Source organism: Anser brachyrhynchus (assembly GCF_964034855.1).
Source record: "Anser brachyrhynchus genome assembly, chromosome: 1".
In the NCBI taxonomy this organism is placed as follows: domain Eukaryota; kingdom Metazoa; phylum Chordata; class Aves; order Anseriformes; family Anatidae; genus Anser; species Anser brachyrhynchus.
Window position 1 is genome coordinate 154,750,183 of NC_137694.1, and position 27,695 is coordinate 154,777,877.

General features: G+C 40.0%; 1 long non-coding RNA gene across 1 annotated transcript; it reads right to left on the reverse strand.

Annotated features, from left to right (window-relative positions):
• Positions 1-5,062: 5,062 nt before the first annotated feature.
• LOC308187986 lies at positions 5,063-26,903 on the reverse strand. The gene is made up of 4 exons (XR_013945052.1): positions 26,723-26,903; positions 16,835-16,909; positions 7,177-7,274; positions 5,063-6,015 (listed from the first exon to the last, which is right to left on the reverse strand). It is a non-coding gene; the product is annotated as an uncharacterized lncRNA (long non-coding RNA).
• Positions 26,904-27,695: the final 792 nt, after the last annotated feature.

Consider the following 27,695-nt stretch of genomic DNA (forward strand, 5'->3'; position numbering starts at 1 on the left):
ATACCATTTCTGCCTTGATCATTTATATCCCATACCTTCATCTTCTTCTTTTCCATTGTGCTTCTTTTTTTAGAGACACCCCAAATAACCACAAAATATAAATCTGTTGAGCAACTAAATCAGAAAAATGGTGGAAGGCTGACATGGACTGTTGCCCCTACCTCTTCTGCCCTTTCTATATTCAGTTTTAATTAATATAGCTTACCATTCTTTTAAGTCTTTAACACACCTATGTTCATCCTCAGGCACAGAATAGAAGCTATATTCATCATCAGTTCCATAGATTGCATCTTGACCCTCATCTTATAAAACATTTCATTCTTAATTTCAGATTAATGCCCCATTTCAGATGAGTATATAACCTTTATTTCATGCAGGTATGTAATTTCTTCCCTTTGTCATAGATTAATCATATAAAGTCAATGAATAGCTCAAATAAAAACAGTCTATGAAACCTGCAGAGTGAAAGTAAAACCCTGCAAAAATGAAGGAAGACTAGAACTCAGCAGAGCAGAAGTGGTAGGGCATGCATAAAGGCTGCTGGAATATATCAATAATAATGCAAAAAGATTGGCAACATGAAGAGTAGTGCCATTCTAGTGACAAAGGTCTGTTCTTCAAGCAGTGTTTTTGACCTGCCATTCCCTCTTTGAGTCCATTTTCACCTTTCCACCCTTAAAAACAGAGGTTCTCCAGCTGCACTGCTCATAGTGTCGCCACTGAGGAGAAAGCACCACAATGAAGCTGTTTTATTGTGGGTTTGGGAAAAAAAAAAAAAAAGACAATATCTTCAGCTGCAGTCTTTTAGATTGCTAATTTTACACATCCACAATTACAAAAGACTTCATGTTCACAAACTGAACCATATCCAGGTCTAGTTTTGTAATTGTAATCCCACACTACTGGAATATAGGGAATATAGGTTGTTCCTGGGAAGGAACAACTGGACATATCAGTACAGGCTGGGGGACGACCTGCTGGAGAGGAGCTCTGAGGAGAAGGACCTGGGGGTTCTGGTTGACAGGTTGACCATGAGCCAGCAGTGTGCCCTGGTGGCCAAGAGGGCCAATGGGATCCTGGTGTGCATTAAAAGGAGTGTGGCCAGCAGGTCAAGGGAGGTGATCCTCCCCCTCTACTCTGCCCTGGTCAGGCCTCACCTGGAGTACTGTGTCCAGTTCTGGGCTCCCTGGTACAAAAAAGACAGGGATCTCCTGGAAAGAGTCCAGCGGAGGGCCACAAAGATGATACGGGGCCTGGAGCATCTTCCCTATGAAGAAAGGCTGAGACCTGAGTCTGTTCAGCCTGGAGAAAAGAAGACTGAGAGGGGATCTCATCAGTGTTTATAAATACCTGAGGTGTGGGAGACAGAGGGATTTGGCCAACCTCTTTTCAGTGGTTTGTGGGGATAGGACAAGGGGCAATGGCCACAAAATGGAGCACAGGAAGTTCCGCACCAACATGAGAAAGAACTTCTTCACAGTGAGGGTGACGGAGCACTGGAACAGGCTGCCCAGGGAGGTTGTGGAGTCTCTTTCTCTGGAGATATTCAAGGCCTGTCTGGATGCCTACCTGCTCTAAGGAACCTGCTTTGGCAGGGGGGTTGGACCCGATAATCTCTCGAGGTCCCTTCCAAAACCTACAATTCTGTGATTCTGTGAATATCAGTATACTGGAATTATGATAATCATCATATTTAAATATGTAGCTAGAAAATTCAGAGATGAAATGTCTACACACTAATCTCATTCTAGTGGGATCTCAGCCTGGTTACACAAATTTGAGATGATAAGATAATTTAGAAAATATCTGAAAAAAAAACAAATAGCTTGAAATGCACATGACAAAAAGGTTTCCATAAACCATTAAAATCACACAAATTTTAATTAGTCAGAATAATTATAATGAAAATTGCAAAATCTACAGAGCTAGAAGTCAGTTGGACTGAACTCATGGATTTTAATAGTTTGAAGTATTATTTCTCCTGAGCAATGCAGTTGGAGTATGAACCTCAGGAAGCTTTCTTCAGATGTCAGAAGAGGTCCATCACATCTTTCCTTAAATGAAGAAAAAGCCATCAGCTCTTTTCTTCAAATCCTGTATCCTGTATCCTAATCTAAAACCTTTCTAGAGAACCCCCAGAAGAGCTAAGGAGCAATCATTCACACATTTTGAGTGGATGGTGGGAAGTTACTGCAAAACTGAAAGCAGGTACAGAGTTGATTTAACAGGGTATAGTGACTTAACAACAACAACAACAACAACAATAACAACAACAACTAACTTTGTGGGAGGTTTTTGAAGACTGTTTTTATAGCCTTCCTATTTGGTTATATATTTTTCCTTTGACAGCTCTTGGAACTCCTGTCTCTAATGTAATCTTTGTCACTTATGAAGTGGAGCAGACACAAATTAGAATTCATGATTCTCAGTAAAAAATGATCTTCTCATGATTCATCGCATCTTTTATATTAGAAGCATCTAATAATTATTAACAAAACCCACTGTTCCTAGCTCTTCAAATTTCACCACCACACAGTTGCCTTTTTTGTCAACTTATTTGACTGGACAGAAGTAATTTGTGCACCCATCTTCAAAAAAGACAAAAAGAATTATCTAGGCAATTAGAGATTGAACTAGAAACCTTTGCAGGGCACTACCAACTTGAATTATTCTATGACCTTATGACCATTAAGCTTTTCCTCAGTCTTAAATGGAAAGTGGAAATATGTCACAAGGATCCTCAGAACAATAAACTTTGTTTATATTGAAATACAAGGAAAAAGATATATGATTTCTCTCATGTATTTCACAAAGAACCAGGTGGATGTTTTCTGAGTAAGAAGCAAAAACCTGAAGAGGATTTACAGATTCACAGATTCACACAGATTTCTCTAGGTTGGAAGAGACCTCAAGATCATCGAGTCCAACCTCCGACCTAACACTAAGTACTCCACTAAACCATATCCCTAAGCTCTACATCTAAACGTCTTTTAAAGACCTCCAGGGATGGTGACTCCACCACCTCCCTGGGCAGCCTGTTCCAATGCTTAATAACCCTTTCGGTAAAGAAGTACTTCCTAACATCCAACCTAAAACTCCCCTGTCGCAACTTTAGCCCATTCCCCCTCGTCCTGTCACTAGGCACGTGGGAGAATAGACCAACCCCCACCTCTCTACAGCCTCCTTTCAGGTAACTGTAGAGAGCGATGAGGTCGCCCCTGAGCCTCCTCTTCTCCAGGCTGAACAAGCCCAGCTCCCTCAGCCGCTCCTCGTAAGACTTGTTCTCCAGACCCCTCACCAGCTTGGTCGCCCTTCTCTGGACTCGCTCGAGCACGTCCATGTCCTTCCTGTAGCGAGGGGCCCAAAACTGAACACAGTACTCGAGGTGCGGCCTCACCAGAGCCGAGTACAGGGGCACAATCACTTCCCTCGACCTGCTGGCCACACTGCTTCTTATACAGGCCAGGATGCCGTTGGCCTTCTTGGCCACCTGAGCACACTGCTGGCTCATATTCAGCCGACTATCCACCAATACTCCCAGGTCCTTCTCGGCCAGGCAGCTTTCCAGCCACTCATCTCCCAGCCTGTAGCTCTGCTTGGGGTTGTTGCAGCCCAGGTGCAGGACCCGGCACTTGGCCTTGTTGAACTTCATGCAGTTGACCTCAGCCCATCGCTCCAGCCTATCCAGATCCTCCTGCAGAGCCTTCCTGCCCTCGAGCAGATCGACACACGTACTTAGCTTGGTGTCATCTGCAAACTTACTGAGGGTGCACTGGACGCCCTCATCCAGATCATCGATAAAGATATTAAAGAGGACCGGCCCCAGTACCGAGCCCTGGGGGACTCCATTTACCCTTTCCCTTCATGGAAGGGCATCTTAGTATGGCTATGACTATAGGGGAACTGCTTCACCATGTACATCTAGGCTTCACAAGTGTTTAAATAGGTTGAATCTACATGTAAAGGTGTCTCACTTGAAGCTTAGTGAGACAACAATCTATGCCAAATTCAATGTAGGACAGCACATGAGGTTGTAAAAAGTATCCAAGACTTAATACTAAGCAGGATACTTGCTGCTATTCTGTTGACTGATGGGCAGTCAGTTACCTTCACTCTTACTCCCCATTCAGTCTTTTTGTCTCCTGGTCTCCTTTCTTTGCTTCATGAATTCAGCACCTATGGTCAACACAGGCTTGAAGTTAGACCTCTCTAATCAGCTTCCTCACCTCTAGTCAGGGTCCTGCACTGGTATAAGCGAAAAAGCTTCCAGATAGTGCTCTGCCTCCATTTTGTCATTTCGAGACCAGGCACGCACATTTGGCACGTGCAAGGAGTGAGGACATGAGTATCTCCATTTTTCACCAACTGAATGTATGTCTTGCAACTGCTACCATTCTTTCCTAAGGATTTATTGTTTGTTGTTCATATATCTAAGAAGACTGCTGTGAAGACCTTTCTGCATGTTTCTGATGTATAAGGGGAAGAAGAAATGAATTGCTAGTGATAAAATACCACCTACTCTCTGGATGAAACTGACAAGTAATAAATTGCAGGGTATGGTACAAACAGGTTGTACTTGAGTTCACACCAAGACAAATCTTGAGTTTGCTCTCTTGAAGGCAAGTTCAGATATTCATGGGCAAGGACCCTTCAAACCCCCAAATCATTAGCTGCTTGATGCTTTCAGTCCTTTTTTGATTGGAGGAAGACTGAGTGGTATTATGCATAATGACCAGACTTTGGAAATAGAACATGTATCTCTACTTTACTCTTTCTTTTTATCCCGAATGTCCTTTGGGCCAGGGATGCCAGCCATCACTTCAGGCCACACAACAGAATCATTTCTCCTTTCTGTTGCTCTGTAGCTTACAAATTCATACAGAGGTTTTGCTTCATTTACAGAATTGTAAATATGAAGGATGCATGCTATATAACATAGTCTTATTTTTAATTATAGAGTTTATACTAAACTCCTTTTTATGACAAACAATTATATCTTCCCAATGGAGGGTTTCCAGCTGAACTACCCAGCCAGTCCCTTTCAGCTAAGTCCTTAATCTGAGCCTACTCACTTAATAAACTCAGGCCTTGGAGGTAAACAACAACTAATATTACAAATTGTACATCTGCAAGCAGTAGCCTGAATTGGGTATGAAGTGCTTCTGTATATCAAGAAGTAGGCACATATCTCCTTCCAGTCCATGAAGCAGTTTGGCATGATTGTAGCACAGCAAATACACATTAAAAGGGCTGTATCTTTAGAATACAAGATAATCTTAGAAGTAATTAACAGTTTACCACATAGCCACAGGGGTTATTGGAGAGTGCCAGATCCACCATAAGCATTCATACAGGCTTCCTGAAATCTTAGTTCATAGCACACAAAAAAGAAAGCGACCTTGAGGTCAGAAGTAAATTGCTATTATACATCACCACAGACAGCATGTCAAGTACCATATTTATGTGTGAAGTGGAAAAGAATTAATGAACACAAGTAGAATTCAGAGAGTGTATGTTCTCTGGAGCAATACAAATGAATGATGTCTTGCAACATTTATTAAGCCAAATCCATACAGATAGGAATTACTAACATAATAGCATGTTAATTGATTTGTTAACCATCATGGCTATAAAGAGCATAGCAAAAAGTTTACACTATTTTTCTGAGTTTTTTAACAAGCTAAAAACATTCAATTGTCAAGAAGTTTTTCAGCTATCACAGGCATTATATATGGTGTCTAAACTTTGGACTAATAATATAATATCTAATTTTACACAACATGTACCTGAATATTGTTTGTGAAGCTGAGATAAATAATTCATCCCTGAATGCTCATTCATCAGTGCTCATGGCAACTAGTCATTAGTGTCTAGTTAATTTAACCACACATTTCTTTTTTTCCTTCTGAATATCCTTTTCTTTACTGAGGGCCAGATTTTGTCACCTTTGCCCACAGTGGTAGAGAATTTTTCACAGATGAGGCTAGCCAGTATTACTGGTGAACCAGGGATGGTCTGCAAAAGACAAGAAAAAGAGACAACCTTAACAGCAATAAACACTGTAAAACTGTGGTCCCGGTGGACTCTGACACTGAACTACCTTAGAATTTGGAAAAGAACCGTTTACAGATTTAAGAACCTACTTTGAAAACACATAATAGGGGATGTTCTCTCTAGTGTTATCTCACAGAGGAGTCAAGAAATTTTATCAACAGAGAGAAACAGAGAGGCCTGTGGAAATGTAGACAAAGTACAAAACTGTTTGTTTTTTTCTTTTTCTTAACTGGGAAATGAAGAGAGCTTTTAGCCAAAGTTAAATTACCAGTCACAGAGCAACTATTTGGCAGAGGAGAAAGCTATCTGTCAAAAGTGGTGTGGTGGGTATAATGCTGTGTCAACCTATTCATGTTAATGTTATTACAGTGTCCCTCTGTTTCTGTATTTCCTCAGCAGAAACTACTCATTTGAGTAAGATAAACATATAGCATTGACATTTATGCTGAGACAATTAAAAATCTATGGCATATTTTTGTGAAATGGTGTGTGAAAAATCAAAAGACCAGTTTTGTAAAGTATTTTCGTATGAAGCAAATGTGAGATTGTTATATGATAACACCAGAAAGCCGGGTATTAAACAAAAAAGAATGTAATAGAATGAATTTCCTCAAGCACAATGAAGCAGTAGATATTTTGGAAGTAAAGAATATGATCTTTTTGAGATTCCAGTGAACAAAAGTTGAATTTAGAGCCATCCACACATTAAGAAATGTAATCATATTGTATGTCCACACCACCCAATTCTCAAGACAGTGACTGAGTTGAACTGCTCCAGCTGATCTGAGCCTTTTGTGCTGTCCTGGGAATGTTCGTGTATTGTGTGAGAAGTTTACGAGACAGAGAGAGATGGTGGACTAAACTTGTGCCTGCCTTACCTTCCAGAGATTTGCCTTCATGTGTCTCTGAGGTAATGAAGCGTGAGTTCAAAAGGTCAGATTTCATACAAGTAAGCATGGCAGCAAAGAGGGAAACCACGTTTGAAGCTGTATCTTTTTATAGCCATTTCTATATGAATGGTTTACATTCCAGAAATAACAACAAAATAACAACAAAAACTTTATGTTGTCATGAAGGTTATCAACAATTGCTGCAACTGAAGACGCATCAGACGCAATTTACCTGCATACATTGTCAGGTGTAAACAGTGCTTATGTTTGTTTCCCGGTATTTCATCCCTTGGACACGTACAAATAAGACTTTTTGGTGAAACAGTCTTCCTGAGACAGAGAAAAGTGAGAATCAATCCTTCAACAGACTGTAAAAAAATCAATAATTCCCAACAAATCTGATACTTATTTATGGAGCCATAGAAGGATTAAATAAACTGTAATGTTTTTCTTGACTTATTCATGACTTCCATGAGCCCTAAAGTATAGGGCTGCTATGTGCATGTTTCCAAATATTCTGCCAACAAAAACTCCTCTAATAATGAAGAACCTTTCCAAAGTTTCAAATGCCTTTGTCCTCTCAGGAATTATTTTATTTGCTAGCAATGTTTTCTCCCAGCCTTCATGAAGTGTTCACTCTTTGTTTAATATTAATAGGATCCTTCTGTGTCTCTTTGCAAAAACTGGAAAGAAAGAACAATTCTACCCTAACCTTTTGGCACCTGAGCATCTAATTAAAACATTTTCATATCTCCCAAATAAACATTAACTTTGGCAATTATCCCAGCATAGTCAGGAAATCATAAAGAAAATATCCTACCGCAGACCCGTTTACTAAATAACCAGGGCATACCTCACAACCTTGCTTTTTTGTTGTTGTTTTTGTTTTTTTTCAGTTGTTTTCACTCATCACTGGTGCAAAATAAGGATTTGAGCTGTTGTATATGACTAGGTTCTACATACCCCCAGCTGCCATAAACACATAGAACACATAGCTGGTAATTTGTTGGAAGTCGAATTATCCTCTGATCTACTCTCCTCAGTCATCAATCTCATCAATGAACCTGAATAAAGCCCTGGAGTCTAAGTACTTATTAGACTCTGTGACTGTTGATGCATTGCTGAATTGTCTTGGGAGATGGGATGTGCTGTCAGCTTTAACTTCATGCTTACTCTTGCTTCATGCTGTTTAAGATCTGTGCCAGCTACCATGGAAGTCAGTGGACAGATTATGACTAACTTTATGTCTGCAAAAGCCTCTTTGTTGATGTCAGGATCTCAGTAGAAATTGTTGGTCCTCCTAAACTAACTGCAAATTTATTTCCATTTCAGTTACAAAATCAAAAAGAATAACTGAACCCATGGAAGAATCTTTCCATATTATCTATCAGTGCAACCTGGTCTGTCAGCCTGCTTGAGTTTGTGCACTACTGTAAAACATTATCAGCTACACTGGTGCAAATCATTTGCAAATCTACCAGGATCAGTAGCTTCAGCACCCAACTTGTATTCATGGGGGTCATAACCTACCCCATTGTAATAACTAACATGTCAAAACTCAGTGGAGAAACTACTTTGAAGAGATCTGACTTCCCTCTGTGAATTTCCATTGACACCAAATGGGAATGAATATCATTCTCCTATAATTCTCTATAAGAATGGTTTTCCATGTCTCATTCTGAGATGGAGGAACTTGAGTGGCAGGTAGGTGGCAAGACTGTTAAAGCTACATTCAGAGGTATGTAGCATCCTTAGCAGAAGCCAGCAGATATTTCCTTATTTTTTCTTTGTCATACATTCTAGCAGAAGGAAGTGTGGCATGTAAGGAGTTAAATTTTTCTTGTGCCCTACTTCTCACCTAACTTTTAAATAAGTTTTTGAACTCAGAGTGTGATTCTTCCATTATGCTGAAGTGCGTCTTCACTACAATAAAGACTTACACTAATAACAAAATAAGACTCAAGGGAGAATGGTTCCTATAGACTAATCATAACCTCAGGGAATTGGCATCTCTAGCTTGCAGTTTGCTATGCCCCACAGATGCAATTATCTCACTCCAGCTACATAATTTATTGTGACTCTTAATGAAGGACTAATACATGTGCAGAATTATACAGTTAAATCCAGAAACAGAATCACACACAATAAAAGAACAACAACGTTTACAGATAATTATTGAACTCATCAAAATGTATTATTCTGTAGACCCAGAGACCTCACATATGCAATCAATGATTATTCTTTTGTAATATCACTTGCATAAGGTTATAGGATCAGGCCCTGACTAACTGAAATGAAGCACCAATTCTAATAGTATGCAGAAGTTGTCATTTAATGAGATGTCAGTTATAAACTGCCAATTTTAATGGGATTAGATAGCCAGATTCACAAAAAAAATAATCCCTCTGGGGAGAATCTTGGTCTATTTAATTCAAAGGCATGGAAAGAATTTCATTGTAAAATAACTTTATGTGGTGAATTTATTGGGGAAAATATTTCTGAGATACTTTCCTGAAAATATTGAAAGTTTATTTAAAAAATAAAAGTTAAGTAACTACAAGACCTGAAAAGTCCCAAAGTATGACTGAAGTATAAAATGCAGGTTAAGATGTCAGTAAATATCTTCTTAAACTAAGTGAAAGTATGCAAAGTTACCATGAGCATCACTGGCAGTGCCTTCTCTAGCTCCAAACTTTTCCTTGGCCTTCAAGTTTCCCAAGTCCAATTCTCTTATCAGCTCTGTTCTCTCTTCCACCCTCCCAGTGATGACCTGCATGCTTCTCCAAGATACCCACATCTCTGCTACAACAATGAACTAAAAAATTTAAGTCTGAGTTTTTCCCAGCTATGGGTGAGGGGATGAAAAATAATCTAAATTAATTAAATGTATTAACTCCAATCTGCATGAACAAGCACAATGCATACATGCACAAGTGTACGGAGATGCACAGAGAGCTTCAAAGACAGACAATTAGTCCAAAAACTCTGTGGACCCTGAAACACCAATTACGTTACTGTGAATAGATGTCAAGAGTCCTTCATAACATGATATTCAAACAGAATTCTAAGAACATATGCAGCTTGAGTGGATCATCTGTGGGTAGCAACTTCTATATGTAATTTTTCAATAAGTTAACATTTTCAATTGTCCAACACAAATGCATGGTCCTCACTTGCAGTAAAAATCTGTGGATGCTACATGAATTATTTAAAACATAAAATTTTTAAGAGCTGGGGTGATGCAGAAGGCAGCAGCGTCCTGTACAAAGCTCATATTCAGGAAAGCCATTCTCAGAGTGCTGTATATAAACACTCGTGTGCATGTGTAAAATCCCATTGTGTTGCAAGTTAAGCAAGACTGGCTTGGCTGAACGGAGAACTCCTTGTGCAACTTATGCAAAAAAAGAAAATATACAATCTCTGGAAACAAGGTCAGGCCTCACAGGGAGATTACAGAGCTGCAGTTTGCATTTGTAGGGAGAAAACAAGAAAAGCCAAAACTCAGCTTGAGTTGGTAGTGGCCACTACACTATCAGACAATAAAAATGGATTTTTTAAGTATTTCAGCAGCAAAAGGAGGTCTAATAAAAACATTGGACAGATACTTGATGAAGATGGTCACTGAACAAGTAAGTCTGCCGGGTCCTCTGAGTCGGAGTACCATGACAGAGGGAGCAGTGACTTTCCATTTGCGGTCACTGAAACTGTAGGGGAACAGTTGTATTCAGCTGAATGTTCATAAGTCCGTTGGGACTGATGGGATTTACCCCAGAGTACTGAAGAAGTTAGTGGATCTTATATCTGGACCTCTCCCAACAATTTTTGAAAGGTGTTAGGAGTGAGTCACTCCCTGCTGACTGCAAGCAGGAGAAGATTATCCTGGGGAATACTGAAAGGCTTTTAAAGAACAAAGCTTTTATCAGGTGTAGTCAACATGGGTTCATGAACAGAAAAAGCTGAATTAGTAGTTTGATCTCCTTCCTATCTCCTTGATAGGACAAGGGGTAACGGTTTTAAGGCAAAAGAGGGTAGATTTAGATCAGACATTAGGAAGAAGTTCTTTACTATGTGGGTGCTGAGGCACTGGCCCAGCTTGCCCAGAGAAGCTATGGATGCCCCATCCCTGGAATTGTTTAAGGCTAGCTTAGATGGAGCTTTGAGCAACCTGGTCTAGTGGGAGATGTTCCTGCCCATGGCAGGGGGGTTGGAAATGGGTGATCTTTAAGGTCCCTTGCAAATCATTCTATGATTCTATGATAAGGTCACCTACTTGCTGAATTAAGGGAAGGCAGTCAATGTTATCTTTCTGGATTTTAGTAAGGCGTTTGCTACCAACCCTCCCAGTACCATTCTGGACAAACTGTCCAGCAGTGAGATGAACAGGTTCACGTTATGCTGGGTGATGAACTGGCTGAACAACAGGGCTCAAAGGGTTGTAGTGAATGGGGCTACATCTGGCTGGTGGCCAGTCACTAGTGGGGATCCCCAGGGCTCAACTCTAGGCCAGTTCTGTTCATCATTTTTAGCAACGAATCTTGATGCAGGAGTGAAATGTATCCTTAGCAAGTTAGCTGACAATACTAAATTGGGAGGTACTGGTGACTCTCTGGAGAGATAAAAGGCCTTGCAGAGGGATCTGGATAGATAGGAGCACTGGACAATCATCAGTGACATGAAGTTCAACAAAGGTAAATGCCAGGTGCTGCACCTGGGTTGGAGTAATGCTGGACACAGGCACAGACTGGGAGATGAGTGGCTGGAGAGCAGCTCAGCAGAAAGAGAATGAATATTGCCTTGAATATTGTGTGCAGTTCTGGGTTCCACAATACCAAAAGGATATGAAGCTATTGGCATGTGTCCAGAAGAAGGCAACAAAGCTGGTAAAAGGGCTGAAAGGCATGTCCTATGAGGAGAGGATGAGGACACTTGTTTGTCTAGTTTTATTGGGGGGAGAAAAGAAGACTAAGAGGTGACCTCATTACTTTCTGCAACTGCCTGAGGGGAAATGGAGAGGGGGGTGCTGGTCTCTGCTCCCTGGTAACCAATGACAGGACACTTGGGAATGGCACAAAGCTGCACCAGGGGAGGTGCTAAAGAAAAAATATACATTTACTGTGAGGGTGGTCAAACACTGGAACAGGCTTTCTCGTGAGGCAGTTGATGCCCCGTGCCTGTCAATGTTCAAGAGGCATTTGGATAATGCCCTCAGTAATATGCTTTGACTTTTGGTTAGCCCTGCAGTGGTCAGGCAGTTAGACTCGATGATCTTTGTAGACCCCTTCCAACTAACTATTCTATTCTATTGTACTGTTTGAAGAGACAGAAGTACCAAAAAGCAACAGTTTGAATGAAGGGCATTTTTACATCCAATCCAAAAAAATATTTTAAGAAAAGTCAAAAAGTAAAACAAAGTTAGTCTGCAAGCATTAATTTTAAATGTATCCACCTTTTCTGAGCATTCATTTAGTGTATGAAATATTCAGGATCAGTTCTATCTTCTTCTTGAGTGGACAAAGGCCATATGTCTTGTCGCTCAGGCTCCATCCAAAGTACTACAGATTACATGGTGATATAGAGTAAAAGTTCCTAACTTCTCCTATTGAAGATGTTGCAATGTGTAGAAAAAAAAAAAAAAAAAAAAAAAAAACAAAAAACCCTCATATTTAGTGGGACAAGGACAGTGAAAAATGGAGCATAGTTTTCAGCCCCAGTCAGTGCTTAAAGGGAGCTGAAAGAGGAATTTTGGTTTCCAGTTTCTGTTTCAGACTGTTTTGTCTGATTCAGTGGTTTGTTCATGTAAATTGCAAAACTGGTTCAGCCTGCCTGGCTTGGCTTTGTTTGCACAACATTGCTGGGTTTCCATTGTTTTATTGCAGGCAGATCTGGCCTCTTTCTCATTATCGTTCTCATTGTTCACGTTGGCAAGTGGCTAATATTTACTGTTTGCTAAATGTACCAGTCTGATCACCCAGCTGTACAAAATGAAGAGCCAAAGCTATACCAAAAGTTATTACTGAAATGTATAAAAAGGCAAGCAATATTATGAGGTATGGTTTCAGTCTCTCCCTAACTAGAAGAAAAATTACATTTGAACCTACATTTGAGATGTCAGTGCTTTACCTACAAAATCTGTATGACATATCAAAAGTTAAAAACTGTATGAACATTGGCAGATCCTGACCCTAATGGTTTAAAAACCTAATTGAACAAACAATGGCAAACTCCTTTAGAAGCCAGAACAATATGTTACAAAGCCTCTCTTGTCTCCTAAAATAACCCTGGTATGCAGCCTACTTTATAGATTAGATATATATGTGTGTATATATATATATTTGTTGCATAAATGTGGGTATATAAGGCCTCCTATGTTCCACACCTTTGCCTGACTCAAGGCCTGCTCTATTTGCAGCAGTAGCATCCATATCTGACCTAGTGAAACCATCCATCTCTACCTTTGCAAAAGTTGTGAAGTATGCTGCAGTCACATCAACAGTTGTACAGCCTCACAAGCCAAAAAGGATACACCAAAAAGAATTTCATTAGCCAGAAAGAAGCTGCACCTTCTAAGTGGAAGGTAATGTTGATGGAAGCTGATGGTCTTGTTACTGGGAAAGAACATTGTCTAGCCATGCATGTAAACACTTAATGTCTTCAAAATTTTCAGCCTGTACTCCTTTGCCAGTGCTTTCTCCAGTATTTTTTATGCATGGTACCTGCTGGTTTACTATCTGTTGAAGGGCAAGGAAAAAAAAAAAAAAAAGGAAAAAAAAAGGGGGCGGAAAAAGCCTTTGGGGGTGTTAATATCTTATGTAAACTTTTCTAAAAGAATGAATTTCTGGAAGAAAATCCTGCAGTTTGAGAATTCCGGTCATCCCAGTCTTAGAAAAACAGGTAAGTTAGGGAAAGTTCAGGCTTGCAGTACTTAGTATTTGAACAATAGCATCACAAAAAAAATCATGAACACACATGCCTTGACCACTATCATCCTGACAAATAACTTGTCAATCCAAACTGGTCAAACATAAGGTGACACCAGGCTGTCAGAGCTATTTTCAGATAACATGAGAAATCTGCATCTTGTGCAGCAGGACCTGCTATGTTAATAAAATAAGTGAGTTCAAAAGTAGGGCAGGACTCATGGCACCAGGCAAATTACGGACAATGTGTCCACACAGTGAAATAGAGCATAGTGAAGAGATACCTGAACTAGAAAAGACCTGCAATGGTAAGTCACCACATCGTACCTTAACTCCTTGCAGACTTTAATAAAGTGGATCTGGATACTCATTCACTAACTTATCAGTAGTAAGATGTATTAAACTGCACGTAGAGCTGCAGTAGATGGATTCACTACCTCAGCTCCCCATTAGCTGAAGCCTCTTCATTTCATGTGTAGACACAGGTTGGGTGATTAAACAACTATCAATTTAGACTTGCCTTCAGACACACAACTCTTGCTTCTGTTATGAAACTGAGAAGAATAGTAAAACAAACTAATTCAGGGGAAAGAAAATTGCTCAGAGGAATAATTGTAGCGACTTTCACCTCTATAGCTAGGTCACCAGTTCAAAATCATTCAAATCATTTGTGACTGAAAATCATTATTAGTTGACTCCACTCAATGAGTTTGTGCTTCAGGTCAGAGTAATAATTACTGCAGGGCTAAAATTGCCATTAGTGGTTATGTTAGTAAGGAGAGAAAGAGAGAGAGAGAGGGAAAAGAAGAAGCAGCCTTGCTCTTGTTAGTGCTGCTTCCCAGTCAAGGACAAGAAGAGGAAATAGTCTGAGGGATCACATAGTGTTGAGGCCCGAGTCAGCTGCAAAAACACATTGCCACGTGAGATACTCTGGGACATGGCACTTAGTCTGCATCTGCATCTCTGAAAGGGCAAAGGTCTACATTGGGTCTTACCAGTCACATCTGGCAGCACCATGTACATATGGCAAATACCCTACATCACCTTGGGTCTAGCACTACATGTCTATCTGGGGACAGCTGGGTGAAGCCCTTTCCCTTCCAGCCTATCTCCAGCTCTTCCAAATAGAAATACCAGTCTCAAAAGTAGTTGAGCTATTAGTAACTTTACTAATTGAAGCCTTCTCCTTTCCCTATTCTTGTCTATGTTATGTCAACCAACAAAGTAAACATACAGATTCAGGGAAATCTAAGAAAATTTGTGTGTATAAATGATGAACATTCAGCAGACATCCACCTGGAGACCTATCTGTCTGGTCTTCCTTACAGCCTGAATTGTGCCACACTGACTGTGTTTTTCATCAGCAATTTGTCTAACGTGTTTTTTAAAAAAGGGAAGTTTGAACATTTCAGTATCATAGAAATAAGCTGAACAAGCTGAGCTGAGGAGCTGCCCTAGGAAGAGCAGCCGATCTATGAGTGAGACTTATGACAGCTCTGCATGGCTTTCAGGTACATGAGCTAAAGCATAATAGGGCTGTGCTTGAATGTTACACCCACTGCTCTGTCAGGTCAATGACAGCACAGATGAGGCCAGGTAAAATAAGTACAGATTAGCATGAAAATTATTTGCATAAAGTGAAAGGAAATTCATGGTGGAAAACAAAACCTTTTTAGAGAAAATACATGTCTCATGTTTTCAGAAGGATGCCTGTAAAAATTCCATATACTAATGAACATAAATCTAGAGGGCTGTGAAGGAAGAGCAGTGTTTTAAAAAGGGTGACAAATGTTTGAATACTGTGCTAAAGATTTATCATAGATCATCTGTTTTCCTAACAGTTTCTGGTAGTTTTTAAAAATATGCTTACTTATATGACTGGATTATTTATCCTAAGATATCCTCACAATAACTTGTACTCACAATAATAGTATGGACTTATTAAAATTCCATATTTAAAAGATTGGCTGACATTTCCAATTGTTGGGTTTTTGTTGTTTTTTCTTTTGACATTGTAACAGTTTTCTTAATGGTTGTTAGTTTAATTTGTCTCTTTTAAAATCTCTCTCTCTTAAATATTTATCTCTCTCTTTAAGCAGAGTGTTTTAATCCAACACCAACTCTTTTGATTTTAGGAGAGGGTTATTACAATACATAAACCATATGGTCTCACTTCAGCTCCAGTATACAGAAAATTAGTCAAAACAAAACACTACCTAATCACTTACAAAGCATGTGGTTTAGTTAGCAATCTTTGCTCAGAAGCATCTTGGGACTAATTTAGCATGAAAAGTGCAATTTTTTTTTCTCACCTCACTCTTATCTTTGTAGGTCATACGGCAACAGAAGGCAGAATCACAAGATGAAGTTCACTCTCACTGCCTCTCTCTGTCCCTCACTTATATTTCATTCAAGGTTGTCTCTGATTCCAAGATAACAATTGCTTTCAGAGACTGGGAAATCTATTTTGAGAATTTATATTGCCTTTTAGAATTACAGAAACATATAAATCTCAACACACTGGTGGAAGCAGAAACTTCAAAGCAAAAGTCTTAGCATTGGAAACGTGAGATAATTCCAGGTTCTTCCGCACAAGAAAGAATTTATTTTCTGTTTCTATATAAGGTGGAAGAAAATGCCTTTGGGACCATCCAGGTATACTGCTTGGTCTAATGCTAGGGTAGGGAATACATCTGCTCTTCCAGAGAGAGTTCAAGAACTGAGCTTGTGACCACCTACACTCCTCAGTGACCCCTTCTCACTCAGGATCTGCTTCGGGACACTAGGCAACCACTGCCTTCAAGACAATGCCCAAGCACAGTTCAATTTTCTGTCGGGACCACTCAAAGTAGATATCTAGGTGTCATATATTGGTTTTGTCTGGTTCCACTCAAAACAGCCCTCCAACATGACCCCAGCAGGGCTGGCCCCCTCAAGGTCCTTGTGCCACATCCCAGGGCAGCCAAGATATACCTTTAGTTTCATCCTCTGACGATACCACACTGAAGAGTTGCAATTCAGCCCTCATGTTACTTCAGCACCTTTGAACTGTAAAAAAGACAGAAAATAATTATTGTGTTTTATGGTCACGGGAGAGTCATACTAAATCCACAGAACTCTGCACTGCAGCACTAGATGGGGTGAAAGTAGCTGCCTCAGCCAGGGGATAGCTTCATGAGCTGTGGCGTAGCATGACACGGGCAAGACCCTCACCTTCTTCCCTTTGGCAGCCTCAGGAATTTCCCTTTACCTCCTTTTCTGGTGAGAAATTCTGGAGATGTGCAGCACTTGGGCCTGACTTCAAGAAGCGTGCAAGGCCCATGGTCTGCCTTTTCTGTACACTACATTAAAAGGACACGCAGTGCAAGCAGCTATAAAATCAAACTGTGATTCACCACTAATGTACGCTGACACATAATAGCTGTCAAAGGTTTCAGGCCGGGAAGCAGACTTAAACACAGCTTCTAAATGCAGAGATACTACCAAAATTGTTGCAGTTTTAGAAGTATAATTCCTGTTTAATGTAACACCACAACAATCTATGGGAAGTGTAAAACCGTAAAAGAAGATTGAAAACAACCTTTGACATTCCTGACATAGTGTGAATCTGATATGTGAAAATCAATGCAAAAAAACATGAACACTTTTAAAAGAAAAACATGCTCCCATACACGTGTGTATGTTCTATTTACTCACATTTTTCACAAGATTTTCTGAGTAAAAAGAATCCAAGGATCATGTTGCTGGGGAAACTAAAATAATGGTGTAATCTTCTGAGAAAGTGCGAAACGTGGAATTAACACCACCAAATTGAATTTAATAACACTGTGCAACCTCAGACCTACTCTTAAATCAATACTTAATTTTCTCACCCATCCTACAGATCAGTCATAGCCATTATAGTTCCAGGGAATGTCAACCACCCCATGGAGGGTCAGCCTACTTAAGTGGTGTTTTGAAGGATCTTCTAGTGGATGGATCTCAAAATATTCTTTATATAACCCCAGCCTCCATAAATGGTTGTTGTTTTTTGGTTTGGTTTGGTTTGGATTTATATATATATTAAGGAGACATCCCTCGGGTTCTGTAAAACAGTCACTTTTACCCACTTACGCTCAGTGATACCTATGATTTACTACACCTATTATTTCTAAACATAGACTAAACATAACCCACTTCTGAAAGGCAATAAAAATAATAATCACCAATGTGATTGCATAAAAAAGAGTTTCTGCAGCCACTGCTTTCATAGAAAGCTAGTTTTAAATGGAAATCAGAGCTGCACTTTAGGTTATTCATAGCAAAAAACTACTGCTTGAAGTTCTTCCATAGTCTATTTCAATGAAGTTTTTACCTGGAGTATCTCACTATCATAAGCAAAATGAAATTAATAAATTGGGTGCACCTTAAAAAGAACTTTCACCCTTGTCTTTAAAAAGTAGTTTGTGAAAGGGCTACGTTACAGCAGCAGATGTGCCACTCCTTGCAAGATATTCATGAGGTAGGATCAGCAGATGTTCATGCAAGGTGATTAGCACATCTGGGACCCACCAATTAACCGCATCAAATACACAGGGTCATAGAATCATAGAATCACAGAGTGGCTTGGGTTGGAAGGGACCTTAAAGATCACCTAGTTCCAGCCCCCAAAGGGTTGGGTCCTTGAGCTATGAAGTGTGGCACCTTGATGCTACAGGTCATCTCTTCCCCGTAACACCGGTGGGGGGGTATCCATCATACTGCTTCATACACAGGTGGGCACCAAAGTGTCTCTTCAGACTGTGGCCCAGTGCACGAATCTTCCCTGTCAGGCTCCCACATATTTAAGAGATTTTTGCTAGTACAAAACATGTCAGTGCTGAATGCACATAAATGGATGTAAGTGTGGACAAGGTGAGCCCTGAGACATCTGCAATTAAGCAGCTTGGCTCTGGGCGTGAAATTCAGACAGCCTAACATCCTATCTGAATCTGAACCAAGTTGTTTCTTCTTGAAGGATTCATAAGAGATTTGCTAAATTATTCTTGCAAAGGCTATCACAAACATTTGCACAGATAAATGCTGGTGCTGTAAGAAGCAATGATTTCACTCAGTAAATGACATTGCAAATTGATGGAAATAAGTATAAAGATTTTGGGTATGTTGTGGCAGAACATGAATTTTGTAGTTTTGCCTTCAGCAGTAGGTTCGCAGCAACCAGCCAGCAGCAAATTCTTAGGAAGAGTACGTGTAATAGAAAGATCCTTCCCTTTTCATATTATACATGATTTCTAGCAATAAATGACTTTTGGACTGCCTGTTAGAAAGTTTTGAGCCTAAATTTAATATTTACTGACAGATATACATGTTTCATGAACCCAAAAGTCATGGATATATTGGAATGTTACGGGGATCTCTGATGAAGCTGTATACAGAGACCACACTGTACCTACAGATCTATCCATAACTTTTGGACAGGCAGCTTTGCCACTTCTTTGCATAAACAATAAAATTACCCTAAAAAAAAAGTAATCCTGAGTGTCAACATAAAAAGATTTTTGTCTTCCATCCATTTGGCAAGAAAGGAGGAGAGAAATAACAAAAGAACAGATGGTAGAAAAGATACAGCAACATGTTGTATGCAACAGTGAAGATGGTAATCTTGTAGGAAAAACATAAGATTTATTTGTTTTTAAAATGATAGACAAAGAAGATCTTTAGTTAAACGCATTAGATAATGTGATCTTCCAGACCTGAGAAATAAACAGGTATTTTTTTCTGGGTTTCTTTCTACTACTGAAGATAGCTGAAACATCCCTGGTGTTTCAGCGATGGACACTGACAAGGCAAGTCTGTGTCCTTGTCAAGAAATGCAGCACTAAACTAGAAAAAGCATGGCTTTTATCCCTTTTTATTAGAGCACAAATATTCGTGCCTTTGGATTGACAAAAATGGTGAGCATCTCCAAATAAAAATCCTGAAAACACTTTATCTAAACACGCACAAGGACTGTAAATCCTGCAACTACTTTGTTGCTTCAGGGTTGTTTAAAAAGACATGACATTCTGCCAGAATGTATTTGTAATATAGGACTTTGTATTTATAGTGCAGCTATGCCATATAACAAATCTAAACGTAATATAGTACATCTGAACTCATCTGTAGAACTTACTGCTTTTGACTGCAAGAAGTGATTTAAATTACTCATGCTACATTTAATTTTTATGTTAAATATTTAACAAGCAATCTTCAAATAAGCCTCTAAGTACATAGTGATATTGCCACAACAAAATCTGGGAGAGGTTCTAGAGCTTCAGGAGGCAGGTACCAGTCCTGGAAAGAATTATGGAGAGTGCACGTGAGCATACACATAAAATTCTTGAAGACTGAGACAAAGGATATCATGTGTTCTCACTCAGGTGGGTCTGGGCTGAGGAATGTTCCTCTTTCATATGCCTGAAAGGTTACATCCAAAGTCACTTTAATGTTGGAAACAGAATAGCCTCAGTGGAACACAGTCTTTGTTTGCTGTATTTAAATATTGCAGTTAAGGGATATTTCTTAAATATTCATTGCTTGTTCAACCAAAGCACTATTTACAGAATTTATTGGGGTTTTAGCACCTTTAAGAATTAAAATAGTAATTGTTTTTCTCCCAGCTATACTGTACTGTGTCATGTGTAAAATAAATCAATAATCTGTATAGTTTTGATCTCAGACATTTAAAAGAAACTTAAAATCATGCAGCCCCACTATCATCCAGTTCTTAAGAGTCAAGATGAAAGCTGTGTAAATGATATTTTAGTAAAAGAGGAATAATAATGGGCATAGGTTCCTTAGTGGGATTTGCAGAGTTCTCACACTGACATTTGGAGAGTAATCAACGTACAGTGCCTGGGACTCTGAAAAACAGTGGTAACCCTGAGTCCAAAAGACCTGAGATTGTATTCTGTTCTTCAATCAAAGAAAAAAAATTATCTTTAATGTAATTTAATTATATTTAAATTTTAGGTAATTCCTCTTTTATTTTTATTATTTTTATTTTTATTTTTATATTTTTAACCCTGGAAACAAACAGCACTGCAGAGGAGAAGCAATTTCACAGCACTCAGTACTTACAACACTAAGATGTTGTAAGTCAATATTCTTCCTGGGTAATGGGCATTAAATGTAGATTTTTTATTTGAAAACATACTGCAAACTACTTGAATAAAGGATAGCCAAAATTCATCTGTTCTACAGCAGATGTGACTGGAAAAATGCCAGCCTTCACCAAGAGATGGAGGAGGCTTCATTGTTGTAGTTAATATATGACCACAGCACCATTGAAAGATATAAAAATATATCATTTTAAGACAAGGGATGTTAATATCCCTTCACACCTATATGAAATAATGAGATAGACAAACTAAATAGATAAACCAGAAAAGTGTCCAAGTGCCTATTAAGTTTCATTCATACAGTACAGTGACTAAAACCAAAAGCCTAAGAATATGTCAATCCAAACACAAGACTAACTGAATGTTTTTCAGAGAAATAGGACAATCAAAAATCAAAGCTTCTTATTTCAACATTTTGACCAGAACAAAATTTCTTCCATTGTTTTGAAGACAGACACTTGACTCCCTTATTTGAACTGAAAGCTGCTTACACAAAGACAGTGTCCACCTGAACATTTTCATAACCATATTATTCATTCTGACTTACTTTACTGCTTTTGGTTTTATCTCAACACATTACTGGTAGTTTTTCTGTAGTGGAAATTAACAACTCAAGAACCCGATTATAATAATAACTTGAGGGCAACTTTTGTTTATAAAGTAATGTGCATAATCTGGACTAATAGATTCTGTGGCTGAAGGCCAAGGACTTTATTAGCCCAGGATATGATTATTACTAGGTTATTATACTCAGTGTTTAATTAAATATTGAAATCTTAAAAGATAGAAGTGGGAGGAAAATTGCTTTTCTTCCTACACCATCCTCCAGTGGTGTCCTTTCATCTCCTACTGCACTTTCTCCTTGTTATACCATGTCCATTTTACATTGTCTTCTGATCATTTGTGTGCAGTTTCCTTTTATTTCCACAAATTTTGGCAACAGCTGAAAAAGTTTATATTATACCTTTTACAGTGAAAAACACTTTGACAACTCAGAATACTATAGTTTTTTACCAGAACATGTAGATACTAATACACAATTGCAGTAGAGGTACTTGTATATTCACGGTATAATTACTATAGAAAAATCTTTATGTGATTAGGAGAACTCAAGCGTGGAGAGGGGTAGGTTTGTCACTGAAGGCAGATAACATAAATAACCTTTATGCCAGTGAAGATACAAGGCACTTCATAGAACTAGGTCTGATACATTCTTGATATTTAGGAGGCCATCACAGGATATTAATCCAATTCCTGCTAAGAGTTCTTTCCTGAACTCCATTTTTTAACTGTAACAGTGTTGAATTCCTATGTTTCCCACAATAATACAGGCAAAATACTGAAAAAATAGCTGAAATACAGCTGACACAATTGTGTTTAGAAGAGTCACCAAGGAAGGGGAGATATATTGGAAGCTGCTTAGGGAGTTGCTCTCAGTCATGAGAGACCAATGTGCAATTTCAGGTGGTTATATATGAAACGATGAAGCGATATTGAATGAATACAGCTGATGAAAGAGCTGAAAGTCAGTTGGCAATTGTCCTCCACATTAGCAGAAGTGTCCTCTTATTTGCTATATGGTCACAAGCAGAATGACAAGGATGAAGACAGGGTCCAGCTACACAGTGAGAGGAAACTTCAAACAATGGCAAAAAGATGAACACTGTTCATTGCTGCCAAGGATGGGGCAATCTGTTCCAGTGCTTCACCACCCTCATAGTAAAGAATTTCTTCCTAATTTCTAATCTAAATCTACCCTCTTCTAGTTTAGAGCCATTATCCCTTGTCCTATCGCTACACTCGCTGATAAAGCGTCCCTCTCCATCTTTTTTTTAGGTCCCCTTTAAGTACTGAATGGCTGTAGAAAGGTGTCCCTGGAGCCTTCTCTTCTCCAGGCTGAACTACCCCAGCTCTCTCAGCCTGCCTTCATAGGAGAGGTGCTCCAGCCTTCTGATCATCTTCTGGACCTGCTCTAACAGGTCTGTGTCTTTCTTATGGTGAGGACCCTGGAGATGAATGCAGCACTTGGGATTGCCTCGCCCAGATGCAGGACATTACACTTGCCCTTGTTGAACCTCATGAGGTCCACACAGACCCACCTCTCAAACCTGTCCAGGTCCCTCTAGATGGCATCCCTTCCCTCCAGCGTGTTGACACCACCACACAGGTTGGTGTCATTGGCAAACCTGCTGAGGGTGCTCTCGATCCCACCGTACATGTTAACAACAAAGATGTTAAATAGTGCTGGTGCCAGTACAGACCCCTGAGGAACACCACTCATTACTGATCACTTGGACATTGAGCCATTGACCACAACTCTTTGAGTGTGACCATCCAGACAATTCCTTACCCATTGAGTAGTCTGTCTGTCAAATCCATGTCTCTCCAAATTGGAGAGAGATCTTTTTCTCATCTGTCTACAGAACTTCTCACACCTCGTTCTCACAGCTTTGCGTAACCTTGACGACTCGACCTTACATAGAGGTTGCTAAGAGGGAAGGTTAGAAGGGACACTCACAGTGGTGAGGACTGGAAATTTATGGTTTCCGGCAGCTAGTGTGAATAATGGCAGAATCTCCCAAAATACATGAATTTCATATTATGAAATTGAAAGGCATGCATGGTGCATCACCACAATGTTTGTGTAGCTGCAAGATACGTGGAAAGTGTGCAGAAACAAGCACTAAACACGCTGAAGATGCTGAAGCAGTGCCACAACAGGAAAGACTGGGGAGTCAATTTTTAGGTTGATTCTAAAGAAGAGGATAAGTGAGTTGGAGATGGACTTCACAAGTGAGGCTACTGTCATAAGAATCTTACGTAACAGCTTCAAAAGAAGGGAAATTGAAACTTTAAATTTGGAAGTGATCATGAGTGTAAGTAAAAGAATATTCTCACATACAGACTGATCATTAAAAAGTTTGGCTGAAGATTTTGCCCCTCAGTAAAAGAAGGACATCGAGGCCTTGGAGCGTGTCCAGAGAAAGGCTACGAAGCTGGTGAAGGGCCTGGAACACAAGTCCTGTGAGGAGCGGCTGAGGGAACTGGGGTGGTTTGGTCTGGAGAAGAGGAAGCTCAGAGGAGACCTCATTGCTCTCTACAGGTACCTGAAAGGAAGGTGTGGGGAGCTGGGGGTCGGCCTCTTCTCACAGATAACTAGTGACAGGACTAGAGGGAATGGCCTCAAGTTGCATCAGGGGAGGTTCAGGTTGGTCATTATGAAAAATGTCTTCTCAGAAAGAGTGGTCAGGCATTAGAATGGGTTGCCCAGAGAAGTGGTGGAGTCACCGTCCCTGGAGGTGTTTAAGGAAAGGGTAGATGTGGTACTCAGGGGTATGGTTTAGTGGGTAATATTGGTGGTAGGTGGATGGTTGGACTAGATATTATAGGTCTTTTCCAGTCTTAATGATGCTATGATTTGGCCTGTAGCCAACCCAGTGTGTGGATAGGGTAGATTTTCCTCTCTTCTTTGCTTTATCTGCTTTACTTGCAGTACATCTGTGTCTGGATTTGTTCTACATCTCTTCTTCTACTTTCAGAGGATTGAAGAGCTCTCTGCAGCACACATCACTTGCTCTACACATACACCTAGACAGGTGAGCTGTAATGTAAAACTCTCTTGTCAGAAATCTTCCTTTACCCACAGCTGTCACATGTGTCAGTGAGCCTGTGCTTTTATACTGTTTCCTTTCTGTTTGAGTGAGATGTATTTTGACCAGAGCACTTTCCTTTCCACCTGACCCAGGTTCACCCGCACCAAGAGCTGCTATGTGCACAACATCCTGTCAAAATGCAGGGGCAACACGAGTACTCTATGAGTTTTTGTCCACCTGTCACTCTAATTCTAATAATTTCCTGCTTCTCATTTTCCCTCTGGGTTTTCCACTTCTCCAGAACGTGGCTACTCAGCCTGTGACACTAACCGTGAGGAGCAGCTTGTGCTCAGCGATCTGCACCCTCCCCAGGAAACTTGAAGTGCCACAGCAAACCTCCAGCCGGGAGCAAGGGATCTCAGGTAAAAGGCAGTTGCCAAGGCGCTGGGATGATTTATATTTTTTTAGTTTCAGTACACACATGCATTTCAAAGTCTGCTCTCTGGGTATTTGACCCACACTGACAAGTATTCATGCAAAAATAGAATATCAATTCTATTGTTCATAAATTCTACTTGAGTGATTCTCAGAGCTCAAGCTGAGGGCCAGCTCATGTGCCTGGCAGTCAAAGACATTTAACTTCTGGCAGTGGAGTAGTTATTTGTCTACAAAATCAATAATTTATAGGGAAAAGAGAGGCTGCATAAAACTAAGAGTAAAAGAAAAATGGTAATATCTCTAAAATACAAATGCAGGAAATAAATCACTCTTTCTTTTTCTGTACTAGTTTTTTTGTTTGTTTGTTTGTTTGTTTGTTTGTTTGTTTGTTTGTTTGTTTGTTTGTTTGTTTGTTTTTTGAGATTCTTACATCAAGTGGTCAGCTTAATGGAAACAAACCACTCAGAGTATAATTCTTAGTAGCATGCAAGTACTGAGGTCTTATCCAATTGCCTCAGCAAGCAGTTGTTCTGCAAGGGCAAAGAAGTAGGTGAATAACAAAGTTTCACAATTGAAGAATACTTTGAGACTATAAGTGATTTAATCTTTACTTTCCTTGCCTTTAGCCGACCTTGTCACTATCCCCATAGGAGACCTCTGATTTATTCGCTGTGATCTTATCTGGTTGGGTCAAACAGCTTTCCCACACAAAGATCACAGATAATAGCAGAGCAGCTTGGTTTCAGAAAAGAAAGGCAAGGTGTCAGGAGAATAGTACTGGTGCCGAAGTTTCAGCATGGAAAGCTAAAGCTTGTAGCGGCATCACAAACAGCTGGATTTGCAGGGCCCAAATTTCTTGAGGGTACTGCACAGATTCTCCCCATCCTGCTCTGCAGGAGAAAGATACAGCAGAAGCTCCATGTGTGAAAACTCACCCTGCTTCTTCCCTCTTTTAAAAGGTTTCTTCTTCATATAAGCAAAAATCCAGCTCCGAGCTACTAGTGCTGGCAATTTAATTGATTTTCAGAGTACAGTGTTTTCTTCAAAATTGCTTTGTCCAACATAACATGAAATTAAATAACATGAAAAAAAATAAACAATTTAGCAAAACTGCAGGCACAGAAAATATTGGCACATTGTCAAATAATGACCTAAATTTCAGACAGCATTTGCCACCAAAGTCTGAGTAATTACCTCCAGAAGGATCCGGGAAGGGAAGGGAAGGGAAGGGAAGGGAAGGGAAGGGAAGGGAAGGGAAGGGAAGGGAAGGGAAGGGAAGGGAAGGGAAGGGAAGGGAAGGGAAGGGAAGGGAAGGGAAGGGAAGGGAAGGGAAGTGAAGGGAAGGGAAGGGAAGGGAAGGGAAGGGAAGGGAAGGGAAGGGAAGGGAAGGGAAGGGAAGGGAAGGGAAGGGAAGGGAAGGGAAGGGAAGGGAAGGGAAGGGAAGGGAAGGGAAGGGAAGGGAAGGGAAATAGTTCATTGCAGATACTTGGCCTATGCATTGTGCCATCCCATGTGACAGCATAAAAAAAAAAGGGGATCATGTGGGTAATAGGAAAAGTTAGTTTAGCCTTATACTATGTTTGTCCAAGATGGAATTTCTTGACCCATATTGCCTCTTCAATCTGCCTTAATAAAACACACAGTGGCCAAAATATGGTATGAAAGTGAAGACAGAGCACATCACATCTTACCTGAGCTTGCTGTCCTTTTTCACAAGATGTACTACTGTAACCTGTTAACTATGAAACAGGTACAGCCACATAGTGAGCCAAAACTGACTCTCCTAACTCCTGCAAGCAATCCCAAATATCATTGTCTATACTGCCAGCTGACAGTGCTTCACAAAAATACAAAGTTTGCATTCACGGCATCCTGAGGAGGTAAAGTGTCGCCTCTGAAGCGTGAGACTCACACCCAAATACTTGTATGTGCTTGGGCATGTTCATACAAGCTAGTTTCAGGCTGTATGTAAGACCGATATGTAGGAAGAGTCATCAGTTTCAGAGGAACTGTTTTTATGAGTACAGACAGCAGATTTCTTTCTGTCTGAAGTGTCTTCTGTTTGCAGTAAGATACCTGTGGTACCGGCAACAAGCTAGGCACTAAGCAGTATAAAAAGAAAGGCACAGAACAGCTAACAGTCCAAAGCAAAAAGGAAAAGAAGAATAAAAGAGGATTATACATATAGACTCACGGTTTTGGTCATGGTCTGTGTTCTGGTTACAATTATGTGGATGTAGAAGAAGGCTATGAAACATCTGTCTCTATTTCTGGAAGTCGAAATTATTTCTTGGCAATTCAGCTTGAATGTCCACTGGTTCTGTCCAGATGTCATTCATGCAGTCTTAGGAGGGGTGTGATCTGGCAGATGTATAGCAGTAAGGAAAAGATTGCAGCCAAAGCAATCTGTGTTACAGACTGTGCTGCAAAAAAAAGACCTTGTGATTGTTTGGAATACCTACCACTGCTACAGCTCGTACAAATGCTGCACCAGCTCCTGACCTCACCAAAATCTTAGAGGTGCAACATTGTCCTCAACTTCTTTCAGCAAAACATGGAATCAAAACGAAAATGGAGAAGGGAGGGACACACAGTCTACATACAGCACCCAGGTGATAACTGTCTCTGTTTTGAGACTGAAAGGTTCAAATAGCCTTTTATTTC